This window comes from Pyxicephalus adspersus, chromosome 12, assembly GCF_032062135.1.
Source record: "Pyxicephalus adspersus chromosome 12, UCB_Pads_2.0, whole genome shotgun sequence".
Lineage (NCBI taxonomy): Eukaryota > Metazoa > Chordata > Amphibia > Anura > Pyxicephalidae > Pyxicephalus > Pyxicephalus adspersus.
The window spans coordinates 4,244,039-4,265,278 of NC_092869.1; the positions used below are offsets into that span (position 1 = coordinate 4,244,039).

At 43.8% G+C, this 21,240-nt stretch overlaps 1 protein-coding gene across 1 annotated transcript in view; it reads left to right on the top strand.

Moving 5' to 3' along the window:
• The first annotated feature begins 993 nt into the window (after positions 1–993).
• The window catches only part of TAGLN2 (transgelin 2), a 27,674-nt gene continuing 7,427 nt past the window's right edge, over positions 994–21,240 (top strand). Inside the window, exon 1 of the mRNA XM_072427612.1 lies at positions 994–1,073. The gene's annotated coding sequence lies outside the window, so the exon portion shown is untranslated. The remainder of the gene's footprint in view (positions 1,074–21,240) is intronic.

Below are 21,240 nucleotides of genomic sequence, written 5' to 3' on the forward strand. Positions count from 1 at the left end.
TTAGCCATCCCCAACAGGCTTCACAGTTTGTCTCTGGGATGTGGGCGGGGCCCTCAGTATTCTCAATGTGTGAAAGTATTAAAATTATTATTAATAAACAGGATTTTTGTAGCGTCAACATATTACGCAGCACTGTACAATAAATAGGGATTGCAAATGACAAACGAATACAGACAGTGACACTGGAGGGGGAGCACCCTGTCCCAAAGAGCTTACAATCTAGAAAATGTCAATGGTCTACATTCCCTCCTATTGTGTGATACTTCCCCCCCGCTCATAGGTTGTAAGCTCTTTGGGGCAGGGTCCTTCCCTCCTCCTGTGTTACTGTCGGTCATTTGCAACCCCTATTTAGAGTACAGCGCTGTATAATATGTTGGCGCTATATAAACAATTTATTAATAATAAATGTATGCAATAGAGTGTAATGGGTCAGAGAGAAAACCTGCAGGAGTCAGGAATAGTGAACAGATGCCAGCTCCCTAAAAAAAGCAAGGTGACCCATTGCAGGGGTTCATTTTTAGTTTTGACAAATACCCGTTGATTTTATCAGACATTCAGCTGTCCTCTAATTTCTTGAACTACATGAAAGATAATAATAATAATAATAATAATAAAGATCTGAATATTGGAGGGGTCGAGTAGTTTGTCCAAGCTGTCTCCCCCACCAGACTACAGAATCATTCCCCTATGTTGCAAAGTAAATCTGGAAATGGTTGGGTAGTTTAACAAGTGTGCAGAGCTTACACCAATCAGCCAACATTAATGCTGTGTTTCCAGCCCACAAAGCAGTTCTTTTTCTTGCAGGGTCTTTAAAGGAATAAAACATGGGGCTTGACATAAGCTTTAATGATTGTTGCAGCAGCAGCCCTGGAATGTCGGAGAGAATTGAAGTACAGTGACTACCCACACGCAGACACACATACAAAGACACACACCCTTTTTTCTTTGATTAGAGCTGATGTCATGGCTTTCTTTTTTTTTTTCCTCTCTTTGGGGCAGGGCTGAGAGCTAGAAAGAGCTCCAGACACACAGTGACTCCAGTGCTGTTTCCTGCTGCCTGGGAGCGAGTCAAGGTAAGCTAGATTGTCACATATGTGGCTGCAAACTTGTCACTATACAGCCTTGGGCATTAGGAGGGAGAAGCCTGTAGTTTGTTAGCTTCTGCTGGACTACAATTATCACTCTACTCCATATGCCAAAACTGGACTTTTTAATAGGAAAGAGAGCACAGGGCGGGTTGTTTTTTCCACCTCTAGCAGAGGTGCTCCTTATCAATTTCTAAAGATCTCCAATGTGTAGGGCCGTGATGAAACTGCATTTTAATTTTGGAAGAAATGGAGATATAAATGGCATGGGTGGGAAATGTTTGGTTTAGAAAGGGGAGTGCGTGCATATGTGTATTTGTTATATTTTCTATAAAGTGTCTATAAGTGGATTTGAAGATACATTAGAAATCTCTGAAGAACTAAAAGCATCAGAATACCTTTCTTGGGTTACCCAACTTATAAGTTCTTCTGGAACTACGAGCATCTGCATTGTCTTGTAGGCTCCAGAGGTGACCTCTTGTGGGTGTGGAGCTGCTGATGAGCTAGAAGCCTTTGGTGCTCCTGTAGAGGTTGCCTGGGGGTCTATGGGTTTTCTATGTACAGTGACCCACTAGTTGTGGGACTTTAGGTCCCAGCTTGCCGTACCGGGCTATTTTAGCAATATTTTCCTCAATTGGAGGCTCTCTGTTTCAGCTGGAACGATGAGTACCACCAAGTATCTGAAGCTTCAGGTCTTCTAGTTGGTGGCTGTCTGGTTCTAGTAGAACTAGGACTAACACCATTTATCTCAAGTTTCTGGTTCTCCAGTCTTCTAGTGGTGTATGACTACAGATATAGTCCCAGTTGGTGGCTGTACAGTTCTAGTAGTACTAGGAGAACCACCAATTTTCTCAAGCTTTGGGTTCTCCAGTCTTCTAGTGGTGTATGACTACAGATATAGTCCCAGTTGGTGGCTGTACAGTTCTAGTAGTACTAGTAGAACCACCAATTTTTTAGGCTTCTAGTCCTCCAGTCTTTTAGTAACTTATGACTACCATTACAGTTCCAGTTGGTGGCTGTAAAGCTCTAGCAAAACTAGGAGAACCACCAATTTTCCTAGGCTTCTGGTTCTCCGGTCTTTTACTAATTTATGACTACCATTACAGTCCCAGATGGTGGCTGTACAGCTCTAGTAATATAGGAAACCACCAATTTTCTCAGGCTTCTGGTTCTGCAGGCTTTTTCTAATTTATGACTACCATTACAGTCCCAGTTGGTGACTGTACAGCTGTAACAGAACTAGGAAAACCACCAATTTTATCAGGCTTCTAGAAAACCAGCTGCGTCATCTAATGTTCTTTGATTTTCAATATGAGTGAAAGTAGCAGCGTGGCCCATTGGGAGTTGGCTGTGTCAGTTGGGGGCTCTTCATTACAGAAGTCTCTGAATGCATTATTGATTTTCAGACAGCCAGCTGTGTCTCTATGTGAGCATCAAGATGCTCCCGTGCTTTGGTTGTCTCCTTGTCACGGAACTGTAAGTATCAGCATTGCCTAGTTGGTCTTGGTCCGTGTACTAGTGTAGCTTTTGTAGAACTTTATGTCAGAACATCATGTCCTGTTAGCACGTGGATCTGGGAACAGTTCTAGTTCCCCGGTTCTTATAAGACCCCAACTATCATCATGTACTACTGAAGCTTTGACTGTCTTAGTCATCAGCTTCTCAGGTATTTCAAGACTACAAGTTCCAGCATTCTTGTGGTTTGCTGGTAAGTGTGGAACCACAAGCTTCCTGTATGGCTTACTATTAACCTAGCTGACTAGCTTAGGGGGTTCCAGCTGTAGAATACCATACTCAGCTCTTGAGGAGCTACAAAGATCCTTGGGAGAAAGGACCTAAAGTCCTCAGGTTGGGCTACCACTTCCACATAGCCCTATTAAACGCTGGGTACCATTAGATAAGGTGGACCTTTCAACACTTCTTAATTGTTCCTAAAAGTCATTCCACCAGCTCCTGGGTTAGTTCCAGCATTCCACCTAACCTGTTCCTGAACCACAAGTCTCAGCATGTATCCTTTTATAATTTTCATTCTCTGATCTCACAGTTCTAAGTCCTCAGCCATACATTATTGAGCAATCTTTACACTGCAGTAATTCCTGCTAAAAAGTTACAGATAAACTGGTAGACTTTGTAACCATAGGTAATAAAATATCAAATAAATTGCTTACTAACTACTACGGCCCTGTTGTTTTTCTATAACATTTCAACCTATAGGTAGAGCCAGCTAGGTTATTGGTCGCCTACACAATTAACTGCTGTTCAACCATTCCTGGTACTTCTTCCAATGGCTCGGAGAGTATTATCATCCTTAATACTTTGAAAAACCCAAAAGATACCAACCATGGGCTGGGAAAGAATTATTTTCCCGATCAATGGTCTGCTGTCCTTGGTCAACTATGTCCCCCACCCCCACCCATTTAATTGTTCTCCTGTGCCCCGCCCTCCCTTTCTTTAAAAGCAATTTACAGAATGGCCATTTATATGCATGTCTGCTTGAGTAGCTTAATGGGTTTGTTGCTTTGCAGAATATTTATGGTATAGGGCAGGTCTGGTGGAGGGGGGGGAAATGTCCATTTCATGACATGCAAATAGTTGGGCGCTGCCTCTGGAGACCATGACGCCATAGGCCGTGATAAATCCAAGGGGGGTTTTATTGTACCTATAAAAGACAAATGATATCTATGGGACATATTGGAAAAATCTCGGAATAGTCTTTTAAAATAAGGCATAGTTAAAAATCATGGAATAACTAAAGACTGAATTTAAAGGGTCTTTTACGAAGGGCGTACCATAGTGACGTTCACAAACAACACACCACCAAGAGAACGTCTTGCAACATTAATTGTTGTTTATGATTTGTTCCAACATTTTGTCTGGTTTATTGACTGTAAACGATCGGTTGTTGACGTTGTGCCTAAGCCAAATGCAATGTTAGAATGAGTCAACAGAACAAAGTTTGATGGCTTCATTGCTGTTCAATGGTTGAATCCATTTATGGCTTCATTAAATGGCATTTTATTGACTGTAGGACAAGCTTAAAAACCTAAAGCCAAAGGGTATGGATAGGACAGATTGTTTAGATGGTGGCCAATAGTCATGCCCCTCTGTAACTTCCCAAGACCAATACATGGCAGCTTCATGACTGTAGCAGAGGCATATACACCTAAAACCAAAGGGTATAGAGAGGATAATTTGTTTTAATGGCGGACAATAGTCATGCCTATTTGTAGCCACGCAAGATCACCAAATGGTAGCTTCTTGACTGTAGGACAGGCTAAAGCCAATAAGTATAGATAGAATAGTTTGTTTTAATGGTGGACAATGGTCATGCTCATCTGTAGTGCCCTAACACCACCAAATGGCATTTTCTTGACTATAGGACAAATATATACACACCTAAAGCCAGAGATGATGGGTGGGACAGATTTTTTAATGGTGGTCAATGGTCACGCCCATCTTTAGCTACCCAAGACCACAAAACAGCAGCTTCTTGACTGTAGAAAAGGCATATACACTCAAAGCTAGAGGGTACGGATAGGACATATTGTTTAATGGTGGTCAATAGTCACGCCCAACTGTAGCTTCCAAGAACACCAAATGGAATCTTATCGACCCTAGGATAGATATTTACACCCAAAACCAATGGGTATGGATAGATTAGATTCTATCAATGGTGGCCATTGGTCACGCCCTTCTACAGCTTGGCCCAACAAGCCAGCAGTTATGGATGGAACATATCATAATAGACTTTGGTTAATGCCAGGTACACGTTAAGCCAGACTAATCGATGGATAATACAAATTCCACTACGCCACTGATTCTTGCCTATCTCTGGTGGCTTTCAACAACTTTTTTTTTTGGTCCCTAGGCTGCTTTAGGTACAGCCCCCGTCTAGAGTATTTTAAGCCCTGTAGTAGTTTTGGTTTTCCTGTTCAGCTTCTGTGTTTTATGAACTGACGTGCCTGCATACTTTTTTATGTGAATGTTTCAGTAAGAAAATTCTCAGGCGCTGAGCTATCCATAGGTCCTCTGACATATTTTTGGGTTGAGTAAAGCATTTTTGGTATGCTACTGAACCGCGGTTATTCATCCCCCCTCCTAAGACAGGACGTGATCCCCCTTATAGTCTAAGTGAATAATAATGAAAGCTTAGCATAAAAGACACTAATGAATGTAGCTTTATATTCATTAACAAATCATTAAATATAATTTAAACTGGAATTAGTTCACTCAACATCAGCCTCTTGTAATTGTTTATACAGCAAAGAATGAGAGCGGGGAAAGCAGCCAATCAGTTGTTCCAACAAGCAACGTGCTGATTGTTCAATGTTCCAACAAGGAATGTGCTGATAGGAGGAAAAAGCAAAGTGATTCAGAGAGGAGCTCATCAGTCTTCTGCTTCTCCTTACACTGTCCAAACCTGACCACGTATTTTAACAGGTTGGTAGTGTTATTGGTTAGTTCCACATTACAACCACAAATCTTGCCGTTTGGCACTAGAAACATGATTTTTGTAACATTTAAACTCTGCTGTGATTATAAACTACGTAAATCCTGTGTCGGCTAATGCCAAGAACAACCTAGTGCGCAGTTGTACTAAGCAGCAATCAGCCGCATTGAGCATGCCTGGCCGCGCGGCTACCGGTTACTGCTTACATCATGGCGTTTGACCGCATTGCCAGTATAGCGACTACTCCCCTGTAATTTTGGTGAGTCCTTAAAGGGTATATGGAGGCTGCCATTGCTATAAACCTTCTATATTGCTATTTTCCTGTCTGTGTCTGATTTTATTTGCATGAATGCAGCCAGTAAAGTCGCACGTCTCAAAATCAGTGGTGAAAGTTTTTAACACCAGTGGTTTGAAATGAAAACCAAGCAACGTAGTATTTTGGAAGACCAGCCATAGGAACACTGATCCCCCCTTCTTTTTCTCTAGGGCACCAGGATCTACTGTAATGGTTAACTATACCATGCCTGTCTCTGCATAAGCAAACATGAATGCAATAACACGCATAGGAACGTGCACAGCCACATACACTCAACACATGTTACGTTGCGGCTCTGGTCACATAGGGAGGAACTACAAACCATTATTACTGAGATCTGTGATTATTGTCATTAACAAGAGATCCCCCAGCAAAGCAATGCTGCTTCTTTCCTCTACTAAGGGGTAGAAAGGGGGAAAACTGCTGCATTGTGCACGGTTCTCGATCTAGAACCATTTTGGTTACTTATGAAGGGGGTAAAAATACCAGAAGAAATTCTGTACATGCCTAAATGCCTCCGAGATTGTTTGGTAAATCCTCGTTAAATATCCCCTGCCATTATTTTAATCATTGCTAGTTAAAAATTGGAAAATGCATGGTCAGGCCAATGGGCAAGGTAAGCTTGTGGGTGTGGCATTGTGAAAAAAAAGGACACAAGGTGGCAATTTATATAAAGGTAAAAGTGGGTGTGGACAGAGGTTAAGGGTTGTCAATGGGGGACAGAAGGAAACAAAAGGGCAGCAGAGATAAAGACGGGGGGGGGGGGGGGGAAATAGGGCAAGGGGAGTGAAGCAGAAAATAGGGCAAGGGGAGTGAAGGGGCCATCAGAGGAAAGAACAGGAGGCAAGTAAGGGGCAGCAGAGATAAGGATATGAGAAGAGAAAGGGGCAGCAATGAAAAGGACAAGAGGGGAGAAAACAAAAGGGACAGAGATGGGGGTCAGCAGAGAAAAGGACAGGAGGAGTGAAGAGGGCAACAGAGGAAAGAACAGGAGGCAAGAAAGGGGCAGCAGAGAAAAGGATAGGAGGTGAGAAAAGGGAAGAACAGAGAAAAAGACAGGAGGAGAAAAGAGGACAGCAGAGAGGAGAGAAGGGGGCAGCAGAGGAAAGGACCAGGGCAGAAAATGGGGCAACAAAGAAAAGGACAGGGGGCGAGAAGGGCAGCAGGGAAAAGGACAGAAGCAGAGGAAAGGACAGGGGACAAGAAGGGGGCAGCAGAGAAAAGGACAGGAGGGCAGAAAGGGGCAACAAAGAAAAGAACAGGGGGCAAGAAGGGGGTAACGGGAAAAGGACAGGGGGCGAGAAAGGGGCAGCAAAGGACAGCTCCAGGGTTTCTCCTAATCCACAGACAACTAAACCCCCAAATTTACACACCCCTTGTGCTGGGCACAGCAAAGATAAAAACATTTTCTGGTTTTCCTTTAAGCTCAGGCTGACATGTGTGATTGGTGTTGCAGATAATGAGGTAATCGGGCGTACAGACAAGCATGCTGGGATGTATTGCACAATCTCCGCAGGAATTCGTCTCTGCTTGTCATATTTCCTTTCTTCCAGGCTGTGATTACATTGCTGGACAAATATAAAGCTACCCCACAGCTTTTCTACCCCTTATCTTCCCAACGCCAGACATGGGGCCCTTTCAGTGTCCTGGTCTGCGCGGGCTATCCAGACCTCTGAGACTTCCAGTTCCATTTTCTGGCCCAGTTAGATATTTGCATTTATAGTTAAAAAAGTGATATCTCGGATACTGGATTACTTCCATTCTTAGATTTCAGCAGATCAATATTGATTGAATGGTCCCAATGGCAGCCTTGAACCGCTCAATAGAGTACAAAGCTATGCAGCTATTCTTTCGACCCCTCCCGTGTTCAATAAAAAACAATAAAATCATTCTCCATTCATGATAACCAATATCAATTAAGTATTGGTATTAATTATGAATCAAAACAAATGAAACATCGATTAAATCGATTGAACAAAGTTTCCAAAAAGTTGACCCGAGCTTTAAAAAACTTCTAAATGTCTCTAAGCTAGGATACTATAAGTGCCTCCGTATGATTTATTGCAGCCCCGTCCTTTGAAATGTTTTCTATTGAAAATGATTGGCCCGGGTCTGCCTATCGCTTCTACCTAATGCCGGCTGTGAGAACACTTTCTTGGAAACTGGTTTTGAATGCTAGTTATTCAAATTCCACATATTTGCTTGTCTTAATGGCAGGATCATTTACGACGGTCAGGAAATAGCAGCCAACATTCTTTTCAAGGTTCTATCTCCAGGGCGGGGCAGGACTGAAAAGTTTTTTCCTTTCTATTCAACCATCTTTCCATGCACAGCTATGCCAGGGCTGAATTATACGCCCTCCTAGGCCAAAGTGTGTCTGATATGTGTACGGTCCATCTGCCCGGGGCTGCTGTCTAATTCAAGAGCGATTTGCTTTATAATAAGAGGATGCTGAAATCAGGGGTCCAATAAGAGAGGGTTAAATCTGATCCACCAACGAATCATTTGCTTAGTTTAGCAAGCTCTGTATTATTATTCGCTCACCTTTCCAGAGGACCCAGTCTTTGCAGGTATTGCAAACTTTATTAGGTGTTTATATAGAGCTGACATATTATACAGTGAGTCCATTGTTGTATTATTAATTCTCATGTACAACCAAATTGTCAGACTTGGCCTTTAATTCTACCATATGCGGCCATATTTCATACCCTCCAATCCTGCAATAAGCTGTTACGGATGTATTCAGTGTACAGATGGCTTATTTTTGCTTGCCGGCACAGGCCCAGCCGTCTTCACTTTATACTGTCACAGGATATGTCTGTTAGGCTGGAGGAGGATGTATGGATGATGTCAAGGAGAGGGCAATAGAGTTATTTGACATTTCATTATCTATGGTTAAAAGCAGACCCGTCTGACCCCCTCCTCGTATGGACTAAAGATGACAGTCTGTGTGTGCTAGGATTGTAGGAATTTAAACTTTGGAGAAAGTTGAGTTTAGTGGGATGGGGCATGGGAAAGGGTGGAAAGAGCATTTGTTTCGGTGAGCCATTGTACAGGGACCCCAAATGTCAGTGTACTATTGTTCTGCACCCCAAGTGTCAGTGTGTCATTATTCTGGGATCTCAGGTGTCAGTGTGCCATTGTTATAGACCTCCAAGTGTCAATGTGCCATTATTTTGGGATCCCGAATGTCAGTGCCTCATTATTCTGGGACCTCAGGTGTCAGTGTGCCATTGTTGAGGGACCCCAAGTGTCACTGTGTCATTGTCCTGGGACCCCAAGTGTCAGTGTGCCAATATTTCAGAATCCCAACTATCAATGTGTCATTGTTTTAGACCACCAAGTGCCAGGGTGCCAATATTCATAGACCCTAAGTATCAGCGTGCCATTATTCCAGGACCCCAAGTGCCAGTGTGCCATTGTTCTAGGTTCCCCAAGTGTTCAGGCGACATTATTCTGGGACTTCAAGGGTGCATTGTTTTAGACCCCTTTTGCATGTCTTATTTTCTGTCCAGAGACAGACTTCAAAGCTCCACCACACTGTTGCACATAGGTCCAATACAATGGTCAGGTATGGGGGCATAGCTTGCCCCTACGGACACCACTTATGACCACTGGGTACATAAATACACCAGCTCAGCCCAAACAAGCACAATGTCTTTCCCTAAAATTGAGAAGTAAAGCTGCGTACACACCTGCAATTTTTCTCGTTGGAAAGGATCTTTCACGATCCTTTCCAACGAGAAAAGACTGCACGATGCATGAACGATGCAGTACATACAGCACCGTTCATGCTCTATGGAGAGGGGAGGGGGAGAGCGACGGAGCGGCACCCTGCTGCGCGCTCTCCCCTTCCCTTTCATTAGGATCGGTCGTCGTCCATCGTCCATGGATCCGCCAGGACGGTCGTCGGACGATGGATGACGACCGACTGTACACACGGCAGATTTTCGCCCGATAATTGGCCGATACCGATTATCGGGCGAGAAAAATTTGCCGTGTGTACGCAGCTTAACCCATAGGAGGTGCTGCCAACCCTTTTTATCACAAATCAACACAACAGTGATCAATACTCTTGCCAATTTATCAATCAGTCCTTCCCCCAGTGCCATGCACAAGGCCGGCAGACATAATACAGTGAAAGGTTGCTCTGTATATGCTGATTAATGGCCACAGATGGAGGCACTGCAGGGGTATCAGGAAGATTGCTCAATCACGCGTGAAGCAGCAGAAGAATTTCAATGTTGGATATTAACTCCAAGCCTCAGGATGTGTGCCATTGTGCGATGCCGTATCCTGTTTGGGTGTGTTTGCGTACAGGTGTGTGTTTTTCACACATGGAAAAAGCCCTTGTCTAAGTACGATCAACAGAAAATCATTACAGGGTGACCACAAATTTATAAGTTGATGTATTTGTGCTGACACAGCAGCTTCTTGCATGCACATTCAATATATCCTGCTGTTCATACTGGAAGTTGCATTCAAGGTGAGCAGAGAACAGATTGACAAATCTGTTCAGCCAGGTTTGTGATCTAGAAACTCCTGCCAGACAGCACAGGGGGACCATTTCATGCCGTATATAGTAATGTCAAGATTTTCCTATGTACATTGTCAAATTACTGAAAAGTCCACTTAAACAGAATACCCAAACTCACGCAGAGAGGATTATGGGAGTTTGAATGAAGCTTCAGCTCTGCAAGGCTCCAATTCTAAAAGCTGCCAAGCCGCCACACCTCCTCCTGTGATGCCCCGCGGGTATTGTTATGTCGGTGATCAGTGATAATTCCACTTGTCTTTCCAATAAGCCTTTTCTTTTACCTTCCCTATTGTTTTCCTAAAGAACAATAAGCAGAAGCTAAGCCTCGGAGGAGAGAACAGCAGGCCCATTCCTGTCTGGATTAGCCAGGGCCGCCTGTTTTCCATCTCTGCACGATAATTAAGATCCTTTCAAATGTTTTTTCCCCGTCCGCCCTTGGTTAAAATTGAATAAACGCATAAACAATGTTAGAGGCATCAACTGTTAAGCGGCTGCTCCCCGATCTAGCCTAACAATACAAAATTTCACCAAACAAATCGGTATAATTCCGCACTTGTAGAGATGGAAACTATTGACCCGACAGCCCCACGGCTGGAAATTACAGTCCAGTGCATATTATAGTGATTTAAAGCACCAGTTCACCCCAAAATATTTTTTAGTTATAGGTTCAGGGGCCTAACTACCCATCATCAAACTTTTGCATGGGTACTTTGGAGCAAAGGGGGGCAATTGCAATTGAGAGCCATGCAACCCATTTAAATGTTACTGTCTTTATTGGCCTTTCTCCCTTGGCTTTGGGGCTTCTACCAAATTCTATGGTTTCATTGATGATGCTTATGCCTCTGTATTGGGGGAGCCTAATGGGTTGAGTAAGCCCCTCGCCTCTTGTAGGTCTTGGTACTCCATCAGCCAGATCTTCCTGCTATAATTTCCAACTCTGATCTTGTCCACTTTGGTGTCCTTATCCACCTTTGTGGCTCCTCTTGTTATATACTCTATAAAAAGGTAATCAGGGTTAATGGGGGCCCTATCTAATGGGTATAGCAGGTCTACAGACCCAGGCACTCTGTACAGGATGATATGAACCCCTCATAATGGGCACAGCAGGTGTACAGACCCAGGAACTCAATATAGGGACAGTAGGAGCGCTTCATGATAGGCACAGGAAGTGTGGGAAATCAGTTATGGGATAGTGGGAACCCCTTAAAATGGGAACATAAGGTGTTCAGACCTGAGAACTCAAAACAGGGATCAGGGAGAACCCATCAAAACAGATGTGCAGACCAAGGAACGCAACACAGGGATCTTTAGATGGTTGCACAGCAAAGAACTCAGCACAGGGACTGCAGGAACCCCTCCTATTGGGTGCAGCAGGTGTGCCAATAAAGTTATGAAAAAACAAACAGTCCTTCCTGGGGGGAGGGGGTTTAAGATGCCAGGATCTATCAAAACCTGTTTGGGTAACTTGGGTAACTGTTTGGAGGAACTTGAGTGTTCCGCCCAGAGCATTGACCTTCAACCCTACTTGAACACCTTGGGGATGAATTGGAACCCCATCGGTGAGCCAGGTTTTCTCAACCAACATCAGTCCTTGAACTCGCACATGAATACAAAATTCCACAGGCGCCCTCCAAAATCTTGTAGATAGTCTTCTGAAAGGAGTAGAGGACCACCAAGCAAGGTCCATGAAGGAATGAGGGGACAACCCCATATGAATGTCGATTGTTTTAGAATAGGAAGTCCAACCAGCTCATGCAGTGTATGGTCAGGTTGCTAAAAATGCCACATAGTTCGAAGTTTGCCCAATTAATTTTTTTTCGTGTGTGTTGCACATACACAATGTGCCTGAACATGCCATATAGGCGAATCCACCGTTGATCTTAAATTACAGATCTCATTTCTAATGAGCATTAATAGCCTCCTATTAAAATAAAAGCCTTAAATCTTTTACAGCCCAAACACACCTTGACTGTTGAAGCCCTTTCATAGGTGCCAAGACACCTGGGGGCGAATACAGTCTTTAATCCCGCAATGCGCTTTGTATATTACGTAGCGCTCGTTCACAATGGGAAACAGGTGCTGCTGATGTCAGCTGGTTCGTCCTAACCCCAACTTCAATAAAGAACCTATCAAGGCTTTCTGAGGGTGTCGCAGGTCTTTCTTTCCATGAAGTATTAGCACCATTCTGTCAAGATTTTTGTCTTTGATATTTGCCGCCGGCTCACCCATTTTTGATGGAAATCTGCTGATCCGTGCCTACATGGAACCCCAACATTATTGGGCTTGTACGGACAGTTATCACCGGAGAAGATATATTTCTTTTCTAAATCTTTTCCTGTTCTGGTGACAACTGTTATACTTTAGATTTCCCATCACGTTCTGTCTTGGTGCCACCATAATAAAGGGGGTGAACCTTCTCTGTGGGGTGTGTGAATAAAAAGGGTAAATGTTCTCCGTGGGGTCCGTGGGTCCCTTTTCTACTCCATCCAAGCAGTTTTGGCTTAGATGAGTTATTTTCTCAAATAGTATTTCAACAGAGCACATTCATCCTGTTTCATGTCTGGCAAAACGTTCAACCATGTTTAACTAGCCCAACGTTGAGATCCGATTTTAAACAGCCTTTAAAACGAACCAGGACACCCGCCGGGTGCTAATTCCAGCACCTGCACTGGATTCCGCTATCAGAGGCTTCGGAGGTTTATTGAGCCAATAAAAGCTTCATGCTGTGTTTTATATGGAGTGAAATAAGAGTTTTGATCTATTATTTATCTCTGGCAATGGGAACTGATTCGTGATTGGCTGTTGAGGGCTATCAAACTCATATAACCTCTATTTGGTGGAAGTGAAAACTTCCTCGTCTTGGTTATGTGTGTCAGCGATCGTGCTGCTTTCCAAAAATTCCCAAATCTGCCAATTGGCTTTGTTTTTTGATACATTTTTAATCTGCAGCTTTCATTAAAATATTTCCTGATGATGCTGACATAAAGGTCGTTGTTCAGGCACTTCCTGTTATGGGGTGACAATGCTCTGTCTTTTGTTTCCAATTCTGCTCCTGTGTTGTCACCCCGCCAGCACTAGCCAGAGTTGTGAGAAGTCACTGGGGTAAGGCACTCTGATCAGGTGCCCTGGTGTCTGGCCAGTAGGTTACATACTCCTTACCCCAGCACTATGCATGGTATATACATCTGACCCCCGCGTGTACATGACATACTCCTGACCCCTGTTTCCTGTAGGTTACATACTACTGACCCCTGCACTACATTTATTACATACATCTGACCTCGGCACTATGTACATTACATACTCCTGACCCCTGCAGCAAGTATGTTATATACATTTGACCCCAGCACTATGTATGTTATATACACCAGACCCCGGCACTATGTACGTTACATACTCCTGACCCCAGCACTATGTATGTTATATACACCTGACCCCGGCACTATGTACATTACATACTCCTGACCCCTGCACTATGTATGTTATATACATCTGACCCCAGTACATCACCAACTCCTGACCTGTCTCCTGTAGGTTACACACTAATGACCCCTGCACTACATATATTATATACATCTGACCCAGGTAACAATGTACATTACACACACGTAACCCGTCTTCTATAGATTACCTACTCTTAACCCCTGCACTTATTATGTTGTATATACATCTGACCCAGGTAACAATTACATTCTCCTGACCCCTGCACTATATATGTTATATACATCTGACCCCGGCACCATGTACATTACATACTCCTGACCTCTGCACTATGTATGTTATATACATCTGACCCGGGTAACAATGTACATTACATACTCCTGACCCCTGTCTCCCCCATGATGGCGGCCCTGCCTGAGCTATTGATGCAGTAGATACCATACTTTTGTCCACTGCATCCTGTAGGTTACATACTTCAGACCCCTGCACTATGTAGGTTACATACACCTGACCTTTGCGCCATGTAGGTTACATAACCCTGACCCTTGCGCTATGTAGATTACATACACATGTCCCCTGCGCTATGTAGATTACATACACATGTCCCCAGCATGCAGCAGGTAATGTAACCTACTCCACACACAGTATCACCCAATAAGGACATGCCAGGCCACTAGGTGAGCCACATCCCTAATTTGAATTTGAATTGTCATTTTAATATCTTTTAACGCTACAAATATTCATAAATGTCAGAGCCAGTAGCGTACAAAAAGGCCTCTGACGTCAGGGAAAAAAAAGCGGCTAATACGGATCTGTCTCCTCGGGGCTGTAATGAACACATCAAAAAATCATTAGTGCCATGACAAGCCGAGGGATTAGCAGTAATCCCACCCGTCACCGCCCCTGTAAACCACTCTGGTTTGTTGTTTGTGGCTGGCGGATAAGAGGGGACGCGCTCTGAGCAGACGGATGACCTCATGTGTCTCACGCCCACGCAGTAATCATACGATTCAAATATCACTGTCGTCTAAATGAGGCTTCAACCTGGAACTGAAAAAGTTTATTTGTCCCAAAATATTAGATTAAATTAAAGCAGATTTCCAGGCAAATAATAACCCGTCACCCCTGTGATCTGATCGTCAGCGTAAAAAATTCTAATTGCCCATATTTGCTAAAAGCCAGTCATGTGACTTTCCAGTCCCGTGTCTTTTCTTTTTAAGGTTGGGTCCGTATTTGGCAGTCCATGTCACTGCCTTGCTTCCTTTCTCCCTATTGGTTGTCTAGTAGGGGGATCCTCTTGGGAACCAGGAAAGGCTACAGAGGCAGTGACGTCAATACAAGGGGGCAGTTGGCGACTGGCGGAGGCACAAAACTGCATTAGCGACCCTTGAACTCTGGAGAGTTATTCAAGTGTATTTGCTATCCAAGGTAACAAAAAAAATTGGAATTTGGGGGGGATTTGGAGTTATTTTTTCCCCCCAGAAATAACCTTTATGGTTTTTGAAGGTAGAGATGACTTTAGATATTTCTTGAGAGTAATGGAGGGCCATTTTGCTATCCAGGACCTATTCTTGTGCCTCTCATTAGCCCCACCCCCTTTTTTTTTACAATTTCCTGACAACTTAAAAAGTTATAAAAGTAAAAACATTAAAAAGCCGTAAAAAAAATCAATGAACATTGAATGCAACCAATCTACCATTCATAAAACAAAAACACACAAACCACATTTTACCTTATACCACATTTATTTTTTGTATAAATGATTTAAAATGTGTAATATAAAGAACAAATTCTACAAAACCACTGGGGTCATCCTTGTAATCAACAACAGGGTTTTTTGTACACTACTTATCTTTATTGAGTTTGGCAGGGGATCTTGTAGTATTGTTTGCATTGATGGGATGGCCAAAGGGGCCAGAATTCCTGGGAAGACCCCCACCTTTCCCCCTGTAGGGAGAAGAAAATGGACAGAGATTGCAATCTACTGTTGAGTAAATAATTGACTCCAGCGAATAATAAAGAAAACAGGCTGGAAGGGATGGGATTCTTGGCTGGATCTGGTCAGCGTTCCAACAAAGGACACGCGTGATTGGATGAATAGCTGGGAGGCGATAGGCTGGAACGCAAACATCGCCATTGGAATGCAATGTATACCCTGTGCAATCATAGCATGCAACTTATAGCAACACATGCAACTACGTGCAGTGCATGGCTTTAATATTCATTTCAACAAAGCACAAGGACACACATGCAATTTAACACATTCCCCATGCAAAAGAAATCGGCCATCCTACACCCACAATGTGAATGAGATCTTTATGTTTTATTTAAATGTAGCTACAATGTATACCTTTGCAGTTGGATATGTATTTGGAGCAGACATAAATATAGTCAGGACCAGCTTCCAGCTTTGCAGCGCAGCACTGAGGTATTGCTTTACTGCTCCCTCCTTACAATGCAGGTCTGTGAGTCAGCTGACTCATTGAAAACAATTGTTGCCCAATATTGCTTTTCAATGGTTGCAAAGGCAGATCTCGAGTAACTGCACTGAGCAAATGAGAGCTCCCTCTAGTGGTCATAAACAAATCATATTTTATGTGCATCTCCAGCAAAAAGTTTTTTAGATTCAGTAGAAAGTGGTTAGATAAAGTGGTTGAATTGCTGTCTGAGTCCCCACTGTGTAGATTATCCTCTTCTAATATTGTCACCAACACAGGAATAGGAGGGGGCGCCTAACCCAGGGCCAGCGATTTGCAATCACTTACACTTGTGTTAGCTCTATTTCACGAAGGAGGTCAGTGTTCGATTGCTGACACGTTAAGCTCAGTAATATTTACACAGCTTTCAAGAAATTCAGTAAAACTCAGAATTTATGACAGCCCACACGTTCGCCAAGTTCCCAGAATAAAATAATTGGGTGGATTAATCATGTGACAGGTCCTCTTGGTTTGGAAGCTGAGCCTGGAATTTGTCCAGCTGCCATGGAAATGTTTCCAAATTTGGACAGAAGAATTTCTCAATTTGTTCTCTAATGGACATAGTGTGCCAAGGTGAAGAGTCCTCGCTGGCAGGGACGGGAATTCTTGAGGATCGGCCTGTGTGGGTGGATGGGGAGGGATTTGCCCAGTCGTGGGCCCTGCCATGGTGCTTGGTGGGGTCCTCAGGGCTGTAAGGGAGATATAGGGAGCATCTGGGGAAGCCGGTCCACCCGAACCTGCATCCACCCCACTTTAATGTCTCACTTTAGCTGCTGCATTCCCCACATAAAGTGAAAAAAAAGGCCAACACCCCTTTTAATGTCTTGGGAAAGTGGGTGGAGTTGGGAACTCCAAATAAATAAATTTTGCACTCAGCCAATTAGCAATCACTGATCATATGATATATTGATAGTAGGGTGACAATTGGTGGGTGAGGGTGAACTACAACAGGAATGGAAGCTTCTGATTGGATTTGCCTGATCACGTGACATGGCTTTTGTGCCGTTATGTCCCACATGTCCAATTGCGAACCCATAATTTAGTTGCTACTCATTGGCCTTTTGTTTTATTGGATTGGAGTTCACAAGCAGAAATTACCCTTAGGCTTCCTAACTGAAGTAAAGAACTGGAGTCCTTGACCACTGGACCCTTCTAGCAGAGTGACCCTTTATGCAACAGCCATTCCATCACCAGGCCCCCATTAAATGCGATGAATTCCATTGCTTGGACGGGCCCTGTGCTGATTAAAAAACATCAAAGATTTTGGCTGACTTTATGTCGGATTACTAATCGGCCCACCAGATGTCGGTCCCCGGGCACTAACAATGCTCCTTGTGTCTCCGCTTGTACCCCCAGCGCCAAAGACGCAGATTACAGCGGGCACTGTGGTGACTAAGCGAGGTGACTCATGCTGTACAGCCTCCACAGGCTGAACGTGATAATCTTCCCTTCACCTCACCAGGGGCACGTTTTGGTATTTGCCAGGGTCCAGGCCTTTCATCGCGTGAAGGGCGGAGGGGGTCAGGCGAGGGACCTTCATACAATACCATTTATGTTTAAATTAAATACAGCGGGAAGGATTTTTTCCCAAAAATGGATAAATTGTTAGCTCCTCGATCCCTGCCACGCGCTCAATTGAGGGATTTGAGGTAAATTCCGTAGCTAAGCCACCGTGGAGTATAGTTTAGATGAGGTCATGCGTCTAGATTGATGGTGGTTAGGGCTTCATGTAAAAATCTGTCCTCCCACTGGGTTTATTTTATTTTGTTTTTTACTTTTTAAGCCCCCCTCTTACCCATCCCGTATTTTTTTGCATTCGTGGGGCAAGAAAAAAAACGACCTATATTCATCATTTCTTTGTGTGGGAGGGGGCGCAAATTTAATGCTGTAGATCTGATATCATGATCTGTGAATCCAAAGAGAACCCCACCACTAGACAGCCAATAGGGAGCAGCATAAACACCCAAAGACAGACCATCTTTAAAAAAAGGGGTCTGGAGTGTCACATAAACCCAGGGGGCATTAAAGAGGCAAGGAGAGGGGTTAGTATCTGGGGTTCTCATTTCAGAAACAAGAGTAGGGCTAAAACCCCCACCAGGGTCATTTTTGTCATCAATGTCCCATTGGGGAGACTCTTCCCCACTTCCAGCCCTAAGAAACAGGAAGTGAACAAACTAATGGGAACTTATAGGAAGTTATAAAGTTATAGGTATACTTTTTTTTTTTTTTTTTTGTGATAGTCGTCCCTGAAGCCAAATATTCTGTTGGCACAAACATCAATGGCAGCTATTTGCAACATCATTGCATCATGACGTTTCCTCCATGTGACAATGCTCGGTGGCTGATTCCCCAATCACATGGGAGAAAGTGGCGGCAGTCAAAGGCTCCCAAGACCAGGGATCTTTTCTTGGCTTAGAGATACATATTTTTGGGTTTGGCACGGGTGGGACACAAAGTAGTCACATGACTAAAGTTACTCCCCAATGGGCTGCTAAATATCAAACATGGCGGCTCCTTGGCCCTTCCTGCGTTGGATATCATCTTACAAATCTCTCTACAAGAACAAGCGCTCCATTCTTAACCTCCATCAGCCTCCTTTTCCTAGCTCGCCCCTCCAACGCCTATATACTGTATGGATTTCTTTCTGTCTGCGCCGTCGGCCCCGCAGGATGAGGCGAACGTGAAAATCAGCCCCACGATCCGTCTCCATGAATAACAAGACGAATGACTCCTCCGGGAGCTCGCCAGAATCGCTTTACAAAAAAGAAATCAGTTTGGATTTTAGAGATGTCAGATACGGAAAAGTTAAAAAATATCTTCTCCCCTCTGCCGGGGCCCCAAACTACCGAAGGCTTCCAAAAAATCGCTGACCGCAGCTGTTCTGGCAGGAGGGACCGTGTCTCATGTTTGAGATGAGATAGGGAGAGTAATAAAGGGTCAGTCCATCCAGAACCGATGGGCCATGTCCATTATAAGGGGTTCCTCCCATCTCTGTGCTGAGTTCCTGGGCCTGTACACCTGCTGTGCCCATTGTGAGGGACCCCTACCATCCTCTTTGATGGAACCCCTGTGGGTAGAATCACTTCTGTTGTAACCCTACTACCCTTCCTGTGTTTGTTCCCAGGACAGGAAGTAGAGGTAAACTAGCAGCTGAAGTTCCAGAAAGTTCTACAAAATGGTATTTTTTGATTTTTGGTTACGTCAATCACCACTTGACCTTCCCCCTCTAATGGAATGTCAGGCCCGTCTCCCAGCATACGTAAAAAACGTGAGCACAAAGGGCCTCTTGTAGCCTCCTGCGTTCCAGAGCCATGTTTTTACAACGCTACATTGATTTTCTGAACAGATTCGGGAACTGTTTTTATATTCAACCTATTCTTAGGGAGCTGCTGCTTTCAGAAGACGAGGCCGCTGTGGTTTGTGTTACAATGGCCGCTTCTGACTTCCTGGGAGCGGGTGTTTATGTTGGTTGCTATGGCAATGGCTGACTGGGTTGTGGCATTTACAGCTTCCTGCTTATGTTTGTTTTTGTTTTGTATGGGTTGTCATGGTGACGGGGCGCAGGTGCTAGTGGCGGGAAAGTCATTCTTGTGAAAAGAGGCCTACATAAGAGTTCAATATGGCCCATTAGAAGAGAATTTTCATTCAAGGCGTGAATGTCACCATTTTACAGTTGTCAGCATAGGACGTAAGGGAAATCTCTAAGTGGGGATACTGTTTTAGTAACATCTAAGTAGGGATTTCCTTTTACATTACTGAGGTTTCCTCTTACTTTCTCTGGTGTTACCTGGACAGATCTCCCCAATGGAAATTTTGTTAAACAAAATGGCAATCACCTACTAAAAGCTACAAAAGTTACTATAAGTTGCATTCCAACCTCACCTTCTGCCCTACAGCCTTCCCTTCTTTAAATCTTCCTTCTGGCCTCCCTTCTATAAATCTGCCCTCCTGTCTACCCTTCATTAAACCTGCCGTTCAGCATTCCATTTATTAAATCTGCCCTCCAGCCTCCCCTATTTTAAATCTGCCCTTCCTGACTAAAAGCGACACCCTGGTGAATAATCCTATTAAATTATAGTGAGCTAATGGCTGACAAACAAGAAGATAAAACTGCTAAGGATCACTCCCACGGGTTCATCTATCATCGTACATCTATGAATGGAAGACCGAAGCGCTGCCGCCAGGCCTGGGAGACAAACCATTATTCCTCTAGTTGTCCTGGCAAGGACACATTTTCATATTTCATAAAATGGGTAACTCTATCCCTCTATCTTGAAAATTCCCAGACATCCTGCTTGGTGGCTCTGCCAAGATACTGCGAGCTTAAGTCATCGGTCTGTACCAGAGACGCCAAGGAGACTCCCATGCCTCTCTCTACCGTCTTCTTTTAAGGTGGAATGTTCAGGAATTGAACGATAGCTGTATTGTTTTCACCTTGTAATCATTAGAAAACTCCTGTAGACCAGGGGCCAAGAGTTCTGGTGACAACCGTTAACCTCAATAAGGAAGGAAGTGAGGAAAGGTTTGTGGCAACCCTATTTTTTTAACTGATGTACCAGTAACCCTACTCAGATCACTTTCCCCCCATATTAGTTTAAAGGTGTGCAACCCTGAACACATACACCACTTGGTGTGATCATTCTCACTTTGAAAGAGGTCATAGTTAGGCAAACCTAAAGATTTTTTACCCTTTGGTATGATAACAACTTAGAAGGTCATAGTTGGGCAACCCTAAACATGTTCACCATTTTGTATGGTCAATTTTTCACCATGGTAAGTCTTGACTTACCATGACATGGTGTGGTCACTCTCTCACCATAGTAGGTCATAGCTGGGCAACTGTGAACATGTTCACCACTTGGTATGGTCACTTTCTCACCATGGCAGGTCATAGGCAGATCTGAATTAGAAACACAAAGTTCAACCAATAGATC